This window comes from Ascidiella aspersa, chromosome 2, assembly GCF_963924565.1.
Source record: "Ascidiella aspersa chromosome 2, kaAscAspe10.2, whole genome shotgun sequence".
Classification (NCBI taxonomy): domain Eukaryota; kingdom Metazoa; phylum Chordata; class Ascidiacea; order Phlebobranchia; family Ascidiidae; genus Ascidiella; species Ascidiella aspersa.
This window is the reverse complement of record NC_139448.1, coordinates 36,483,432-36,501,029: the sequence shown is the minus strand read 5'-3', so window position 1 is coordinate 36,501,029 and position 17,598 is coordinate 36,483,432. Positions and strand designations below refer to the sequence as shown.

The 17,598-nt window shown below is 35.8% G+C and overlaps 1 protein-coding gene and 1 long non-coding RNA gene across 2 annotated transcripts in view; both read right to left on the bottom strand.

Annotated features, from left to right (window-relative positions):
* The window catches only part of LOC146165548 (contactin-1-like), a 60,827-nt gene that overhangs the window by 18,208 nt on the left and 25,021 nt on the right, over positions 1 to 17,598 (bottom strand). The window lies entirely within an intron of this gene.
* Positions 13,628 to 16,680, bottom strand: LOC146165549 (uncharacterized). Its single transcript, XR_014494543.1, has 7 exons — positions 16,497 to 16,680; positions 16,133 to 16,262; positions 15,627 to 15,925; positions 15,188 to 15,319; positions 14,932 to 15,009; positions 14,557 to 14,692; positions 13,628 to 14,132 (listed from the first exon to the last, which is right to left on the bottom strand). It is a non-coding gene; the product is annotated as an uncharacterized LOC146165549 (long non-coding RNA).

The window sequence follows — 17,598 nt, the reverse complement described above, 5'->3', positions numbered from 1 at the left end:
TACTTTCTAGTAGTTGTATGGAAATTTTTAGGAAATTTTAATGTGTGCATAGTTTTTAAAAATTCGACCAAATGTACCCCCAACTCCAACTTTTCTTTGTTTTTAAGCACAAATGGGCTACGGAAAACCTATTTTGCTGTAAATATCTGAATGAATTGACAATCTGATTATATTGATGACAAAAAATGCGAAAATATTTAATTGTAGTTCAGTTTTATACGTCGTAGGCAAAAGAAAGTGAAATTGTGTTAAACGGCGTAAAAAATGTTAAAAAAAGCATGAAAAATTATTTCGCCGAAATGACAATGGTATATAACTTTATGCGATTTCCATTTTTTATTAATTTTGCAGTTTACCAATTAACCATGCGTGAAAAACAATTGAACAAATAAAAATAAATCGCCACAAAAAAAGAAATAATACTTTTTCACTGAAAATAAAATTACCTCAACCAACAACGTAAACTGAAGTAAGTTACACTCCATTCACTGAAAATTAACACGCGCAAACACCAACTGGCTGGTCGACGCACTCTCCCACTTCATTAGCTAGACTGCCAGGGAAAATGCATTGTTAGACGAACATTTGTTTAGTCTAGTGGTTCTCAACCTTATTGTACCCGTAGCCCCTTTTTGATGCTTTCAAATAGTCGCGGACCCTTTACATTTTTCTGGTGATCTCCGAAGTAAGTCTTAAAACGCGTGATTGTATTTGCGGAGCTTCTGAAACTCCAATACATTTGTTTTTTGAGTGTTCACTATTAACCGCCGAAAGGTCCGTTTTAATGAGCGCAATTTGTTCTCTGTTAGTCGATAATTCTGTAATGTCACCGACTGCGTTGTTTTCCTTGTCTAATGCTACTTTGTTGAATTACATTCTGTTTGAACATCCTGATTTAATTTGCTCTGAATCTCTCATTTTATTTAACGCTGTACATGACTTTTTGTTAGCTTCTCGTAGATTTTGATGCAATTTCTTTCCAGTGTCCAGTATTAATTTATTACGTGTTGTTCCTTAAAATTGTTTGTTACTCGCTGTAATTGGTGTCGCGACAAAAGATTTTCTTCAGTCGTAAGACTGCCACCTGATTGTCGTTAAATCAATAAAAAAAAACAAAAAAAAACGCGTGATTGTGATTTCGAAAATGCTAGACCAGGGGTCCGCAACCCAAAATGTTACAACGACTGTGAATCAGGCGGGCGTCAGATTTTTGCAGCTAAAGCGTGTTTAATTACATTTAAGGCGCCAGCAAAGGCACAAAGCGCAAATAAAATGAGTTTGTTTGGCTCAAAATTCGAATCCATACGTGGTCATCCATATTACCAATGAATAGTATAAAGAAACAATCTTGAGGAACCCCGATAACTTTGAATAGTTAATCCATTGTGTGTTTGTTAACCTTTGTAGGTCGGAAGAACACCTGGCGAGCGAAGGGAGCGCGATTTTTTTTTTTTTGAATACCGGGCATTTCTTTTATTATTTTTGAGTTTTTATTACATTGCCGATAAAAAGACTTGAAAAGGTTAAAAAAAATATGTCCAATATTTTTGAATACGTTTTCCGTTTGTCCGCGACCCACTTCGCGGCGCAATGGTAAATAAGCGCTAATATAGTTAAAGACAGCATGATAACGGAAAAAAAACGTAAGAAGAACGATCATTCGCGTAAGAAGAACGATCATTTTTTAAATTTTTGCCTAACTGAGCGTCGGATGACATAATTTGACCATGTTAGCGGGCCACACCAACACAACTGAATTAGGACAATAGTCTTAAAAAGCAGTAAATCCGACATTGTTTTAAATGTCTGTAGTTTGCACCGTATGCGAAAAGAAAATGAAAGAATAATAACGAGGCCAAATAAATATTTAGGTTTGCTTTGTTGGGAGTCAACTGGCAATAGCACATAATAATTTTCACCATTCGCAAATTCGATTTAGGTGGGTTACCTTTACCTAAAACTAAAATCAGCTTAATTTGCACTGAACGTGCAAGTTAATTGAAGATCTAGCTAAGAAAATTGATCTTTGTTCTAAAATGGTCCAACCGACTACATTACATATTCGACATATTCGATTCCAAGAATTTGTAAAACAACCATTACACTTCCATAACTTCTTGACGTACCGCAATAAATCTTTAAAAAACGCTTAGCTTTTATTTACAAGTTAAGAAAGAATAGACTTTAATATTGTGTCGTGTTTCCATTTTAACATTTGAAATGTGGCGCAACTTTTATTGCCTCTAGCTGCTACAATCTATAGCATTCTAGCGCCGCTAGCTGTCGCTGTTTCTCCTATTTCGCCGCTGTAATTATTAACCCGTGACGCGATGCCTACATCCTCGCGTTGAGTATGAAATGGGTAACAAAACTATTCGATGACAGTTATAAGGCGCCTTGGAAAAAAATGGAAAGAAGTAGTATAAGCAACAATGAAATAGAATGTTGGCTTCGTGGAAGCCAGTCTGCCCTCTCTCAAAAAGCCCGAAAACTGATTCCTTTGCAAACTATCAGAAAAACAATTGCGGACTGCAAACAGTTGATTAGCATAATGTTTACAAATCTAAGGAACGGTAGACCGTTGTGGATTAACGACCAGGTTTGATACCGTAAACAAACCTTTTTTGTAAAGACTATGATTAATGCTGGCATATTGGTTTACGCGCATCTTATCGACAATACAGATCATTACATGTCTTACGATAACCTCGCCCAACATTACAGCTTTTCCACCAACAATAAGGATTATTTAGAACATCTAAAACTAATTTCGGCTATCCCTGGACAATAGGACTTGAATAAACCTAGTAACATATCCATGATTGACAACAAGTTGCAGACTTGTAACAAATTTCTCTTAAAAGTTGATAAAGTTAAAGAAATTTATTCACATATTAAAGATGCTGGCTTGCCCCCCCAGTCGAACAGCAAATCAAGTGGGAACAGATCTTACAAGTTTTACCAAACCGAATCCCTTGGGACAAACTTTACCAAATTAACTACGACTGTACCGTGGAAAACAAACTTAGAAGTTTTCGGATAAAATTAAATCTTAGGGCCATCGTCACCAATGACTTGACTTGAGTATTTTGGAAACTGACTTTAGTTTAAATAAAGTGTTTCATTCAACATTTCTCATTATAATATCTAGTTATTTAAGTTGGAATTGACTTGAAAATTCACTTGCTCTAAGTACGACTTGACTTATCATTTATTCAAAATGACTTGACTTGTCATTTTTTTTAAATGACTTGACTCGGACTTATTTTTTTTGTAAATGACTTTACTGTGACTTAAGTCATATCAAAATGACTGGTTTACAACACTGGCGTTTGTTAATCCAATCGAGGTTGTGAACAGTCTCCATTGTTGTCTCGCGCAAGTCGCTTGATTCACTCTTTTAATCACCTGTTCTTTAAACCTCGTGGTGTGGAGAAATCCCCATTACACCGATTTCAGATAAAATTAAACCTTAGCAAAAACTCATCGCAATCCACTGCGCTGCTTCGCGACGGCGGCGGCCAAATTGCCCAGGATCGAGTAAGCAAGAACGTATTATAACTACACATTTGTCACTTATCCTTGAAACCTGTTACGTCCCGCGACAATCAAGGGACGCTTTTATTCAGTCGCGACATTTTGGGCGTTGTTCGGGCCGGCAATCGCCCTGACTTATGGGCGTCGATGTTATCAGAGCGGCAATATCTCCGAGAAGATACACTGAGCCGTTGTTATCAATTGGAGCATAGCAATTAATTGTGTTCTGTGCTTTTTTTTTTTTTTTTTTTATTTACATAACAAACTGGCACTTCAAACTAATTGAGTAATTTAAACTGAATGTGTCGATTCAACTTATTAAGGACGTCACACAAATTCTGACAGAAATTATTCACCCCTGACTTGTGCATTTTGTCGGGGTTTTGAAAAATCGGTAGTCTTAAGGGTATTAAGATAGAACGGGGTTTTCCTATCTTGTTTTGATAACATTTATTCTATTTATAAACTCCATTTGATTTGTGTTTAAAAAAAATAGTAGTGTAGAGCAGTTTAGTACGTTTGGACAATCTTATATGTCCAGTTGTTAAATTGGCGTTTGTTTACCGATTTTAATAAAACACACAAAATGTTTGCCGTTAGATGGCGTAAGTGAGCTGATTGGAGCACGTTTTCAAATTGTGGCGCTAGAGGGTTATATAAAATAAACAAGGCTTGGTCCAGTAACGAACTGCGTCACGTATGACATAAATTCAATCATGAGGTTTTATGAACTTAGACCCTTCTTAAAAATATTAGTTTTTACTTTTAAGGCTGTAAACGTGTGTTTATAAATTTGTTGATGTTAATGGTTGACATTCGCTTATACTTTAGAGGTTAGATAGTGGTGGCTCTTGGTGTGACAAAATAAATAAAAAAAACTTCGATATTAAAAAAAAGATATATCGGTATCGGTAAATTTTGACCCAAATTTTGGTGTATATTTTTTACGAAAATAGTATGTAGTTTTTCCTGATAATTAATTGAACAAGTTTCCTATTTTTTTGGCAAACAATTTTTTTGTCTGGCGTCATGCCAAGTTATCGCGTCATGCCAAGTTAGCAAAATAACAGTTTAAAAATAGATTTGAGATTCGTCATATGGATATTTTGTAATGCGTGTAATTCCAGTTAAACAAAAAGCCGTGAAAGCCACCCTATTTAAAAATATAACATTCACGCCATACTCGTTACTATCTGACACATTTACACTTCCTTGTAAAAACTAAAAATAGACTGGACGTCTTTTGCAAAATAACATGCTGGCTGTTCTCTTTTTCTATTACTTTATAAAAGACAGACTACACAACCTGACACAATCTTATCTCAAATATCCTAAAATTCTCTTTCCATCGCATCTGATGACTGATCAACCGGATCTGAAATACATTCTTTACGTGAAAGGCGCGCACTACCGCGCCTAATAAGTGATTGTGCCTATGTGATGCGTCGCGCCATTATGCGCGCGCAGAAACGAAAAATGGAACTATAGCGAAAGGAAAACATCTTACACTATTGGTAAACCCGTCCTGTTGGCCTTGTTTGTCATTCCCTGAAGAAGGCTTACCGAATAGTAAGCTGAAACGTTGGTTTAACAAATATATACCAGAGAACTTATTTTTAATATACTATGCCTTGTAGAAACAGCATATTATTCACCCTACTTGTTATAATGGTCGCCACATTCACCTTCTTTATTTGTACGTATACTGTTACCATACTGTAACCGTTTAACTATCTTTATTCACATATTTTGCTTTTTCACTTCATTAAAATAAACCAAAGTTTAACATGTGAGTTTGGCGAAACACCAAGTTAATGTCAATCATTACTGACCGTAGTTTGTTTTAAATTCGTTTTCATTGGTTAAAACTCACTTTACAATTGCAAGCCTATTCTTGTTTGACAAGACAGTAGACATAAAAACACATCACAGTAACAAAAGTCAAACAATTTGTTTTATTGATTATGTAGAGGCAAACTGCTGTGCAGTATTTATTAAAGGCAGCAAAGTGGACAGGGCGTTTAAGTAACTGGACAATTATGCCACAGGCAAAGACACACAATCAAAGTTTTCGTCAACAAAAACTGTTCAGAGGAACCGGAATAAAAAAATGCCATGGTTTTACAAATGTTAAGAGTGAGAGAATGGCGATGTTTTGAAGTGATACCGGTTTACAAAATCACCAAGTTTAGAAAGTCGCACGTAAAAAGGCGGAGATAGTAACTCTTTCTATCCAAGTGTTAAGTGTTAAAGTATTAATATTCAGGGTGATGTGTTGGTAAATCAAAATACACCAATCGTGTATTAACATTGTGAGAACCATAATAGAATTCGTTACCGTGTACAGGTCTAGTGTGCATAATTAGAGTGGATTGAGTAACCTTTTATATCTCATTTTTTTCAAAAAGGTAACATGAGCTGTTGATCTATTGTCGCAGACTAGTTTGTGACTCGATCCTGCTGTTGTAAGTGCGATCGAACAGTGTGTTAACGACGACGGTGGGTTTGCGCAGTCTCCGGCTAAAAAACCGTCGCAGCGTTTCCTAGTAAGTCAGCCGCAAGTGCAGCCATCCATATCCATCCACACGCCATAGCGTACAATCCAGTTATAATACAAAACTAGCTTGGGCAAAACTAGCTGGACATGGTCTTGGTGACTTTCCAGGTAAACCATACGAACCGCCTTTGTTTATACTTTAAGCTCGCAATAACATCGAAAACAAAACGAAATTGGTTGAGACTTTCTGACAATCTCGGTTTAGGTTTTTGAATTCTTTTTGAATTAGCTGGTTTAGAATTTACAGAAAAGTTACATGGTAATTTCATTGGTGAAAGTTAACGCATCATGAAAAGTCTAAAATTAACTTTTCTTGGGACTTGCGGCGAAAATCAAAACAAATTTGTTTTTTCATTTTAATCGGAAAGTTTCGCAAGTAAGGTAACAACTAATGATGTGGAAAACGATAAAATGAATTATTCCAAACAAGATCACGAGATGTTACCTACTTCTGTATAGGCTTGATATATTCATTGTACGTCCAATACTACCTCCAGAAGATATATTAAGATTAATTTGGAACGTTTATAAAATACTACGTACTTTTGTATGGACTTTAAAGAATTATTCCAAAATAGCCACAATCAGGCCTAAACAACACTTTAACTAACCCCAAATCTCACCCCTAAGTACATCACTAACTCCCCTAATGTCCTCAACCGAAACCCACTTTCTAACCCCACCCTTTACCCACCAATAACCAGGGCTGGGGAGCCACCGTAAAATAGCATTAGCTCCGGCTCCAGCTCTGGATTAAACGGCTCCGGCTCCAGAATAGTAAAACTCATATCCATTAGCTCCGGCTCCAGCTCTGCGGCTCCAGAGTAGTAAAACTCATATCCATTGGCTCCGGCTCCAGCTCCGGTGCCATCAGTCACTTATTTAATGGCAAGTTTTAAAAATTGCTTTTGGCTAACTAACGTTGGAGATGGAACAAAATATAAATTCTTAGCTTTAGCACCACAAATTGAAAAATGGCTCCAGCTCCACAAAAATAATAAAAGTGGCTCCGGCTCCAGCTTCACAAAAATAATAACAACGGCTCCGGCTATGGCTCCAGAGAAAATGCTTAGCTCCGGGCTCCAGCTCCGGCTCCCCAGCCCTGCCTATAACCACAAACAGGCCCCCAAACCGGTGCCAAAACAGCAGCGCCCGAAAAGCGCCGGTCCAACTAGGGCGTCCCAATATCGAAACCAAAACGGAATTGGTTGAGACTTTCTGACAATCTCGGTTTAGGTTTTTGAATTCTTTTTTAATTAGTTTGGTTTAGAATTAACAAAAAAGTTACATGGTAATTTCATTGGTGAAAGTTAACGCATCATGAAAAGTCTAAAATTAACTTTTCTTGGGACTTGCGGCGAAAATCAAAACAAATTTGTTTTTTCATTTTAATCGGAAAGTTTCGCAAGTAAGGTAACAACTAATGATGTGGAAAACGATAAAATGAATTATTCCAAACAGGATCACGAGATGTTACCTACTTCTGTATAGGCTTGATATATTCATTGTACGTCCAACTACGACCTCCAGAAGATATGTTAAAATTAATTTGGAACGTTTATAAAATACTACGTACTTTTGTATGGGCTTTGAAGAATTATTCTAAAATGGCCAGAATCAGGCCTAAACAACACTTTAACTAACCCCAAATCTCACCCCTAATTACGTCACCAACTCGCCTAATGTCCTCAACCGAAACCCACTTTCTAACCCCACCCTTTACCCACCAATAACCAGGGCTGGGGAGCCACCGTAAAATAGCATTAGCTCCGGCTCCGGCTCCAGCTCTGGATTAAATGTCTCCGGCTCCAGAGTAGTAAAACTCATATCCATTGGCTCCGGCTCCAGCTCCGGTGCCATCAGTCACTTATTTAATGGCAAGTTTTAAAAATTGCTTTTGGCTAACTAACGTTGGAGATGGAACAAAATATAAATTCTTAGCTTTAGCACCACAAATTGAAAAATGGCTCCAGCTCCACAAAAATAATAAAAGTGGCTCCGGCTCCAGCTTCACAAAAATAATAACAACGGCTCCGGCTATGGCTCCAGAGAAAATGCTTAGCTCCGGCTCCCCAGCCCTGCCTATAACCACAAACAGGCCCCCAAACCGGTGCAAAAACAGCAGCGCCCGAAAAGCGCCGGTCCAACTAGGGCGTCCCAATATCGAAACCAAACCGGCCGATGCCAGACCAACGGCCCCCAATTATCCCATAACACTAAGTACAGTTTCATGCGTTATTTTGCTTTGGTCATTTAGGCCTTATTCTAATTAATTTAGGAAGTATTTCGACAGGTTTAAGACTTATTCAGACGATTTTGATCTTACTCTGTGATATTATTGTGTATTTGGCTGTATTATGCCATTGATCTTGATACTACGGTTTTATAGATTTTTCTGCTTTATAGGTCTTATTGTGTGTTCCAAAATGTAACGGTGAAAGTTCGTTTAGACCAATTCTGAGTCGCCAAACAACAGAACAGCCGTCCCTATTGAGTTTATATTATTCAGTCTTGGTGATGCGGAAAGTTACCTCGTAGAATACTTCACAAAACCTAATTATTATAATTAGACAATATTTTGAAATATTCATACACAGGTGTGTACAATTGCGATAAATAATATTTTGGTAATGATAAAGATATAACGTCTTTTTTCTGTGCTCTGTGAAAGATGCAAACAAAAGTACTGTTCACTGTACATTTGCCCATCACTGGAAGGTCTACTACTATACGAGGTATAGGTTCTCAATCTGGGATATTTTTTTTTCATTTGAGGGACTTTTTAAAGTTCCAAAAGATAGTTTTGTATTCAAAAAAGCAGTTTTTTGGTATATTAAACATATTTAAATGAATAAAAAGGATGTAGATATAATAGATTAAAGCTTGTCTGTTCTAATGGGTAATTTATTTTAAGTGTAGGCCTACTGATATAGAACACATCTTAAGAAAATAAATTTCAGGGGAATTTTATTTAACATAGCGGGATTGTCACCTGCGTACTAGCGATCTGCGCAGACCAGCGCTTCGACCAGCAGACCGGAACGCTCGTCATCGCAATGAGAGTTCCAACTTATTATTGAACCCAAAATAAACTTTCAATGTGAAATAACCTGCAAAAAATCCCTATAAATAGGTTTGATCGTAACCATGGCACTATTTTACTGCAATAAAAGATAAGCCTACACTTTATGTGGCAAAACATTACTGACCGTATTTGTTTTGAATTCGTTTTAATTTTCTCCCTATTCCTGTTTTTTTACAAGTTCATTGAAAAGTTAAATTATAGCACTTGGTAAACAAACAGTAATCGCTTAAATTTGTTGTTGGGAATATTACATTGCCACGTTTTTGTCAAAATATGTGGTTATTGGGTATTTTTTGCAAGAGTTGTACGTGATTGAGAAACATTTGCGCCCACTTTGAAACCCTATTTATTAAAACATTAAAAAAGGCACTTTAATACAAAATTTAAAAAGCAGGGAGATTCTAACCCAGGTAAATAGATATATTTATTGTTACGGTAATAGATTCCCAGGAAGCGGCGAAAGACCGTTAGGTCATCAAAGTCAGCTCCCTCATCGCAATATCATGAGAATACATTTGAAGGCACACAGTTAAGAGTTGGATAAAAAATTAAAGAACAAATTGAAATTCAGTAATACAACAGAAATTTTTGGCCACTACAGCAAAGAACAACGCTTGCATGAAAACAAAGGGAATTTGCGCATGGCACATTTACCATAGAATACAAAAAGCAACAAACAACAAAACCATAAAGCTGCTGATATTTCGGGCAGTTTTTAAATTCGCGAACCACAATTACGCTCAGTTGCGCCTCTTGTGGCCGAATATGTAGCTTCGGAAACTTTGATTCAACTCTCTGTCGCCTCTAGCAAACAACGGCGGCTTGCTTTACGAGAGGCTGACAACTTGGCGAGCCGTTTTAGCGCTGTCTGAAAAGCTGCAGCGCAACAATTACGAGGAACTTCAAATCACATTTAACTCTCTGTCGCCTCTAGCGACTAACGGCGGCTTGCTTAACGAGAGGCTGACAACTTGGCGAGCAGTTTTAGCGCTGTGTGAAAAGCTGCAGCGCAACCATTACGAGGAACTTCAAATCACATTCAACTCTCTGTCGCCTCTAGCGAACAACGGCGGCTTGCTTAACGAGAGGCTGACAACTTGGCGAGCTTATAAGCATAACGTTAGCGCTGTCGGAACATTAGGACTTAGCTGATAATGTTAAAATCTGAAAAAGTGTTAGGCTCCCAACGTTAGAAACAACTTACTTTTAATAATTACCTTTTGTTGCAAACTATTTACAGCTAAAGTCACTTATACAGTATTTCAAAATTATTAACAGACCGCCAAGTTAAAGCAGGGCTGCGCAAAAGTGAGCCTTCGGCGGGATATCAGAGACAAAATATCTTTCAATTATCGCAATTATCAGGATGGCCGTGACTATTTATGAAATAAATGGCTTGCTAAGCCGTTGTCGGTATTTGTCTAGTTTAAAACGACGGTTTATAAAAACTAAAACACATGTACCAGCATTTCAAAGTATATTTTCTCAGGTCGCTAGATTTTATTGCATGTCGAAATGATTCAGTGAAACTGCGCTTTCTTGGTATTTTTCATATTTGTTTACATCTGTTTACCACAAGTCATTTTTTTCCATTATATTATACGTGTTGCAAAAAGAGCTGAAAATGGCAGAAATGCAAGTTTAAACACCTCTCATCTGAATAACATTGGTCTTAGAATCGACCCATTCACTGTTTTCCAACGAAATATATTAATCGAAGACTATATACGTATCGCCAAATACACAAAATGCGCAAAATAACTACCGCTTAATTACGAGGAACCAATTCAGCTTTCTTTTGTGTTTAGAGGATTTTGCTTTATTGTTTCACCAAACTTTCTAATAGTTATCGTCTATCGTGTTTTATGTAAACTGCTTCAAACCAGTGGTGATAGTAAGCCCGAAAATCATACTGGAAAAATATATATTCGCTGTAAACGTGTTGCAATCTCCTTTAACGCTCTTATACCAAGATCTCTGCGCACGACATCAAACTATAAGCTCTGGTTTCCTGAAAACTGTAACCTCAGGTTTGCGTTTAACCAGTTGCGGTATAATTATAAGTTTCAAAATGTTTGGTTTTTCTCGTAATAGAATTTTACAAAATATAAAGCATTACTGGAAAGACTTGCATTCCATTCCGTGTTAAAGTTTATCCTTGTACACCGTTAATATAACGTGTCTGTACCATTACGATCGAATTTCATACAACAAACTAAGAATTCCTGCGGCAAAGCTAGTATTTAAGAGAGCGTACTTTGTGCTCAACAGGGAACGGGACGTTGTTTGGCACAATGTGCGTAAAAATGTGCGCACATTTTTTCACATTTTTAGAGTTAGAGTTTAAAGTTTAGAGTTGAGTTAAAATAGTTAGAGTTAGGGATTTCCAAATGTGCGCACTTTTTTGAGATAGGTAATGTAAGCAAACCCAAATCTAAACTCCAACTCTAACTTTAAACTTTAACTTACAAATGTTCGCACATTTTGAAGGCATTTTGCAATGTGCGCACAGTTTTTGCGCACATTATGCAAAAAATGTTCGCATCCGTCTCTTTTTTAAATTTTGGATAACAACACTCGACACTTTGTATTTTACTTCGATAACCCGTATGTTGAGTAATAAATACGCAATCCACTGAACTACGTCATAACTATGATCAAACGGGCACATTTGGTTTAATTATTACGTTCAAATGTGACCTTTTTCAGGTTGTTGAACCTCAAAAGGATGAATTATTCGGAACTAAAACCAGACCATTTTAAGCTTATGGAATTGTGAGATTAAAAATAATTAATTTAAAAAAATCTTAAGCACTTTTACTAATTTTTAAATAATTCCTTAAATTGTTTTTCAACAACACAGGTAATTTTTGATCATGTTAAATGAACAATTTTTATACGGCGTTTCTTTCATACCCTTGTGGCCAAATCCTTTTTTTTTTTTTTTCGGAAACCAAAAATTTAAACTACGCCAGATCTTTGTCGCCTCTACCGAGCAAAGACAGCTTGCTTTGACAAACGCTGACAAAATAAAAAGTCAATAAGCATGAGGTTAAATTGTAGAGAAGTTTAAAAATGTCATCTAAAAACGCTTGACCCTAAGTTGTGTGTTGAAATGAATTGGGAACCAACAACTAACAAAATGTGACTCACTGAATTAATGCTGGCTGTTAGCACGGGACCTTGGAACCTACGCTATTCCCGTATGGTTTGCAGTTCTGTTGTTATTCCACAAACACAGATATGTTTGCGGTAGCTAATAATCAAAAAACAAAACCTCAACAAATGAAGTCAGGTCGATCGAAGGGTAAAGAGTCAACTTCACGATTACGACAAGTCAAAGCAATCCGTTTGGCTCTGCAAACCAGTTTAGCTCTGCGGTTGTATGTTTCTGTTGTTGACAAGCTAGTCAATGATAGATGTTAGTTAACCGTATATACTCATGCTTGCGTTAGTGGTCGAATGCATAGAGGTTATTGTTTCGATGGTGTACTGTGTAAGTGAGCTGTAATCGTTGCAACTCGCAAAGTGTCATAAATCCAAGCAGCGGTGAACAATGCCCTAACCCTAACCCTAACCCAACCGTAGCACTGATGCCTGCTGCTTGGTTTTATGTGAGTATCAACTTGCTTTACTACGGAGACTGCAACAGTTAGGAACAAATTTACAGGATTGTGTTGTTATTGAGCACAGACAAAATTGCCTCAACGTTGCTTTGATGACGTAAATACATTTATTACTTCAATTTTAATACAACGAAGTTTCAAACATTTAAATAGTACAACCATATAACGGTGTAATCGAAATCAAACACAATCGCAATATAAAAACGTCGAATACATAATGTGAAGCATTAACAAAATACTGCAGAAAATATTGTGCCGCTCACAAAGGCCGTTAAAACAGTTTAAAGTTGATTTTAAAACTATTTTTTTTGTTGCTTTTATTACTTTTTTTACTTACTTTTATATCTTTAGGCGGCCATTAAGGTTAAACAAATGTCATAAAACAAAAAGAAAAACAAATTTGAGTTTAGAGTTGAAAGTAAAACACGTTGAAAATGATGAATTTCAATATATTCGCTTTCCTTGCTTTATTTCGCTTAACTTCTGCCGTTGAATTGGATGAACGTGCTTACTTAAAAGGGCATGTTGGCCTGGTTTTAATTGACTGTTACTATTTTAAACAAGAGTCGCCATACGTACGGATTTTCCAAAAATGTCAAGAATTTTAGAGACAAGCATGTGAAAAAATTTCAACTTTTACCAATTCAGTTTAGTGGACAATTAGAAAGTTATTCAAAAAGTCATGGATGAATCCTGGGATTTCACCCGTTCGAAAATTCTAACTCTATTATAAAGACCTAGTAGAGGTTGTGCAAACTTGTAGAATGACAAAAAACGTATTAACAACAAACCCTTGATCTGTATGATAGATATTTTCCGGTATTACGGTTGAATATTGTAAATGTAGTTTTTTAATAAAGACTAGGTATGTGTATCGTATAGTATTCATAATGTTACTATGAATATTTGTGCCATAACCAACAAAAGGAAGCAAAGAAATAAAGCGGAAAAGGTAGCATTAACGAGATAAAAGATTTCTAAAAAAATCCAGCAAATAAATCGCAACACAAAGACGCACACATAAAATAGCTTAATGCATAGTTCAGGTGACATTAGACTTTTTTGGTGCCACTGGTGTAAGTAAAGTGAAAAATACATTTTGTAGTTCCGAAATAAAGCAATATTGTTTAGCGTGTAATGTTCAGCCCATCTTATGTTGTAACGCAGGTCGGTAGACCCTCCAAGCTCCAAGTACCATCAGCTTGGCAGGTTGAGAGCCCGGTAGCTGTCCCTGTGTAGCCAGTGGTGCAGGTGAATGTGTGACTCGCTCCAAACCCACTGTTTGCTGGGGCTGCTGACACACCAGCTTGGCTCGGATTTCCACATCCTTAAAACACAACATGATTTATATTTTGTGAAAAAGGGATTTGATTCCTTTGTGCACAATGTGGACCTTTCAAAACTCAAGTGGCTTGCGTGTACATTGTACATACAATGCAACCATTCATGTAAAATTATTCTGTAGGGTTATCTAAATGCGGTAAATGGCCTAGTTTTGAGTTCTGCAAATCATTTGAAACTAAAAAGATTGGAAACAACATTGAGAATATTACTTATGTTTAGTCTAATTTACCAAACAAGAAATTGGGCAGTGATGTACTTATTTTTTTGATTTAGAGCATCATTAGGACCTTAAATATGGAAATAATTGTAAATAAATTTAGGACAAATCAAGAACTGTAAGTTCGTGTTAAACAGATAACTAAGATAAATAATTACTCTGTAAAAAAACATATGAACAAATATCGCACTTGCAGTTGAAAATTCCAAATAGACGAAAGACGCAGATGAATCGTATTGACCTTGAAGACTTATGTTGTACGAAGCAGAAGTGCGTTGGTTTGGAATCTCATCGATAAATCAACTGAGCTAACGCTTGTCACAATGCTTCAAATTAAAATATTCAAATTTGTAGCATGAAATTATATAGTAATAAAGTTCAAACAGTAAACATATTTTCTATTATTATTGCACAGTTAAAAGTGCATTCATTGTTTGTGTTTGATGTGCTTAAGGAATTTAAAGAAGTAACAACAGGTTAAACAAACAAAATAAAACAATCAGTTGGTGTTGAAAGTGACGTGCAACATACTCATCAGTAAAGCAAATGGTAAATGCTTACTTACTAACTTCAATAACACTTGACTTTGATAAAAACTCCTTGAATATTTATAACAATCATACGCATGGCAATCTCCAACCTCCTAAAACAAGATAAAAAACAGTAATTCAAATATGCTCAACTGGGTTAAAGAAATACAAGACAAAGTAAAGTATAAAAAAAGTAAGAATATGTTAAAACAGTGGCGGAAAGTAAACATAATTAAAATAATAATATTAAAGAAGAAAATTAAAATATAAAGACGCATGAATCATGCTTACATGTTTGGAAATAAACCATTTGAAGCGGAAAGCTGTAGAATTGATCACAACTCACAAGTGATATTGATGCAGTTATGTTGCTTTCTGGTAAGAATCCATTTGGTGAAGTTTCAAGGGTTAGGGGGATTTTAACTGAAAATAAATAAAGTGTCATCCACCTGCAACTACACTTTAGGGAGAATTGTTGTAAATAAAATAGAATGCAACAAAAGCAACAATCCAAGACTCCAGTATAATAAAATTAAAATGTGTGTCTGAATAAGGTCAAATCTACTTCAAACACTCTTAGTCACTTAGTGTATGCATCACCCTAATATAGCTGCTTATGCCTCCACAAGAAACAATAATAGAAAAGTCAAGCATTTACATTTCATGCTAACAACATTCTGTGTGTGTTTATAAAAAAAGCTGTTTAAACAAGGAGGAATTATTTTCTTACCAAATATACACAAAGGTGTTCGCCACCACAGAGCATCATAATCGCAGTATGACTGGGTTCATGCCATTAAATCCGTTTGTGCATGTGAAATTGTTCCTTCTCCCACATCCCTTGTTGGCTGGAACATCCTGGATAACTCCATCCAATGTCACATTTCCACAATCTGAATTAAAAGATTGGATTTTTTGCCACAGTCAAAAACAGTCACCCATCTTTCAAATAACATGATAGCACTTAACTAAAATCTTAATTTTATTTTTTTATTGATCCTTTTTTCAATCAGCTGACACTTGCAACAACTGAAAAACAAAAAACGAGAAATACATAAAAAACTTGAGAGTAGATTTATGGACGAATTTATTTTTTTAGGAATATATTTGTGTTGGTATAGCTGTATAATACATAAATATCTTATCACCGTGGTTTATAAGTTGTTATAAATACTCAGTTGTATCTTTTTTTTCACAAAGGCTATAAAATGTTAAATAAAGAAAAAAAAAACTTACATCGTACGTCAAGATTGAAATTTTGAGGCCTAAACCATCAGTCGTTGTGACAGAAATATTTTCATCCTTTAAAATGAGCGGCTCCAATCTAATGTAATTGCGTACGAAGTAGCTACCAATCGAACAAGCGCTGGAAAATGAAAGAACATTTATTCTTTTGTGGACCAGGTTGTCTCGGTCGGTTGGGTAAACTAATTTACATAAGTTCAACTGAGTTCTGTCAATTAAGTTTAATTGTTTATCTTATGAGTGAATATAACAAATCCATATTTTTTTTTAATTCATTTAGATTTTATTTTAGTAAAAATGTGGGAAATTGAAACACTATGCTGTAATTTCATGGATACCGTCAAATCAAACCAACCTATGTGTTCTGTTGTTGTAAATACTTCCAATCCTTTGAGTGCATTCACATGTGGAGGAAACATTGTAGGAACATGTGATAGCAATCTAAAGTTTAAGTGTAGAATCAACGCTGTCTACAAAGGATTCAGCAAGGATTGCATTTTGGTTATTTTACGGTTATTTGAGGAAGCCAATTACCCATTTTTTACACAAATATGCTACAATTTATTTTAGTATGTTTATTATTTTAGTATATTTATTTTGCTAGGGTCGGGCTTTGGATTCAAATAAGACTACTGAGCCCAGAGTCGGACGTGCAAATACAATGCAAATTCAGAACTAATAAGGACACAAACTGTGAAGAATATTTTCAAATCACATATTTTAGCGAGTGAGTTATATGACAGCCCCATGAGAGGATTGTTGTATATACAGCATCCACCTTATTTTAGTTACAGAAACAGTTTTATCAGGCTGTAGAGTTGAATCTCAGGCTGAAGAGTCAGACTCTGTTTTTGTTTAATTGACTCGCAGTCCTGGTGTTTAGAAACAACTTGTGTCTGATTAGAATCACCCTAAGTTCATTGTCAATAAGGAGAGTTTTAGAAGATAGCTTAGCGCCAGCAACGCTAGGTAGACCGCATATTATGGAACTGAATGTGCATTAAAAGTAATAAAAATATGAAACACTACGCTGCAACGTCGGACTCAACTATATAAACATTGTACCCTGATTTTGCAAATGTTCAATATTAGAAGTTAGATTTGATCTGAAAATATAAGGGTCTAACATTTACTGAATCAGAATGCGAGCACATGTTTCAATACCAAAATAGTCATAACAAAATATATTTTTGTAGCTCTAACAACTTAATGACAAGGGTATAAGAATATTTTGAAACAAATTAGGACAAAATTAAAAAAATAGTTGTTTAAATCAGAAACCAACCTTTCTTCAATGAGTGGAATACATTTAACCAAAATTGTAACATTTTAAATGAGAATCATTTATTAAAGTTGTTAAAACTTACATCATCTCCATCGATTGCAAAGTAGATTTGGAAGTTGGTCTTTGAAAAATCAATGTCAAAGTGCACTAGTCCACCAACAACTTGGGTGGG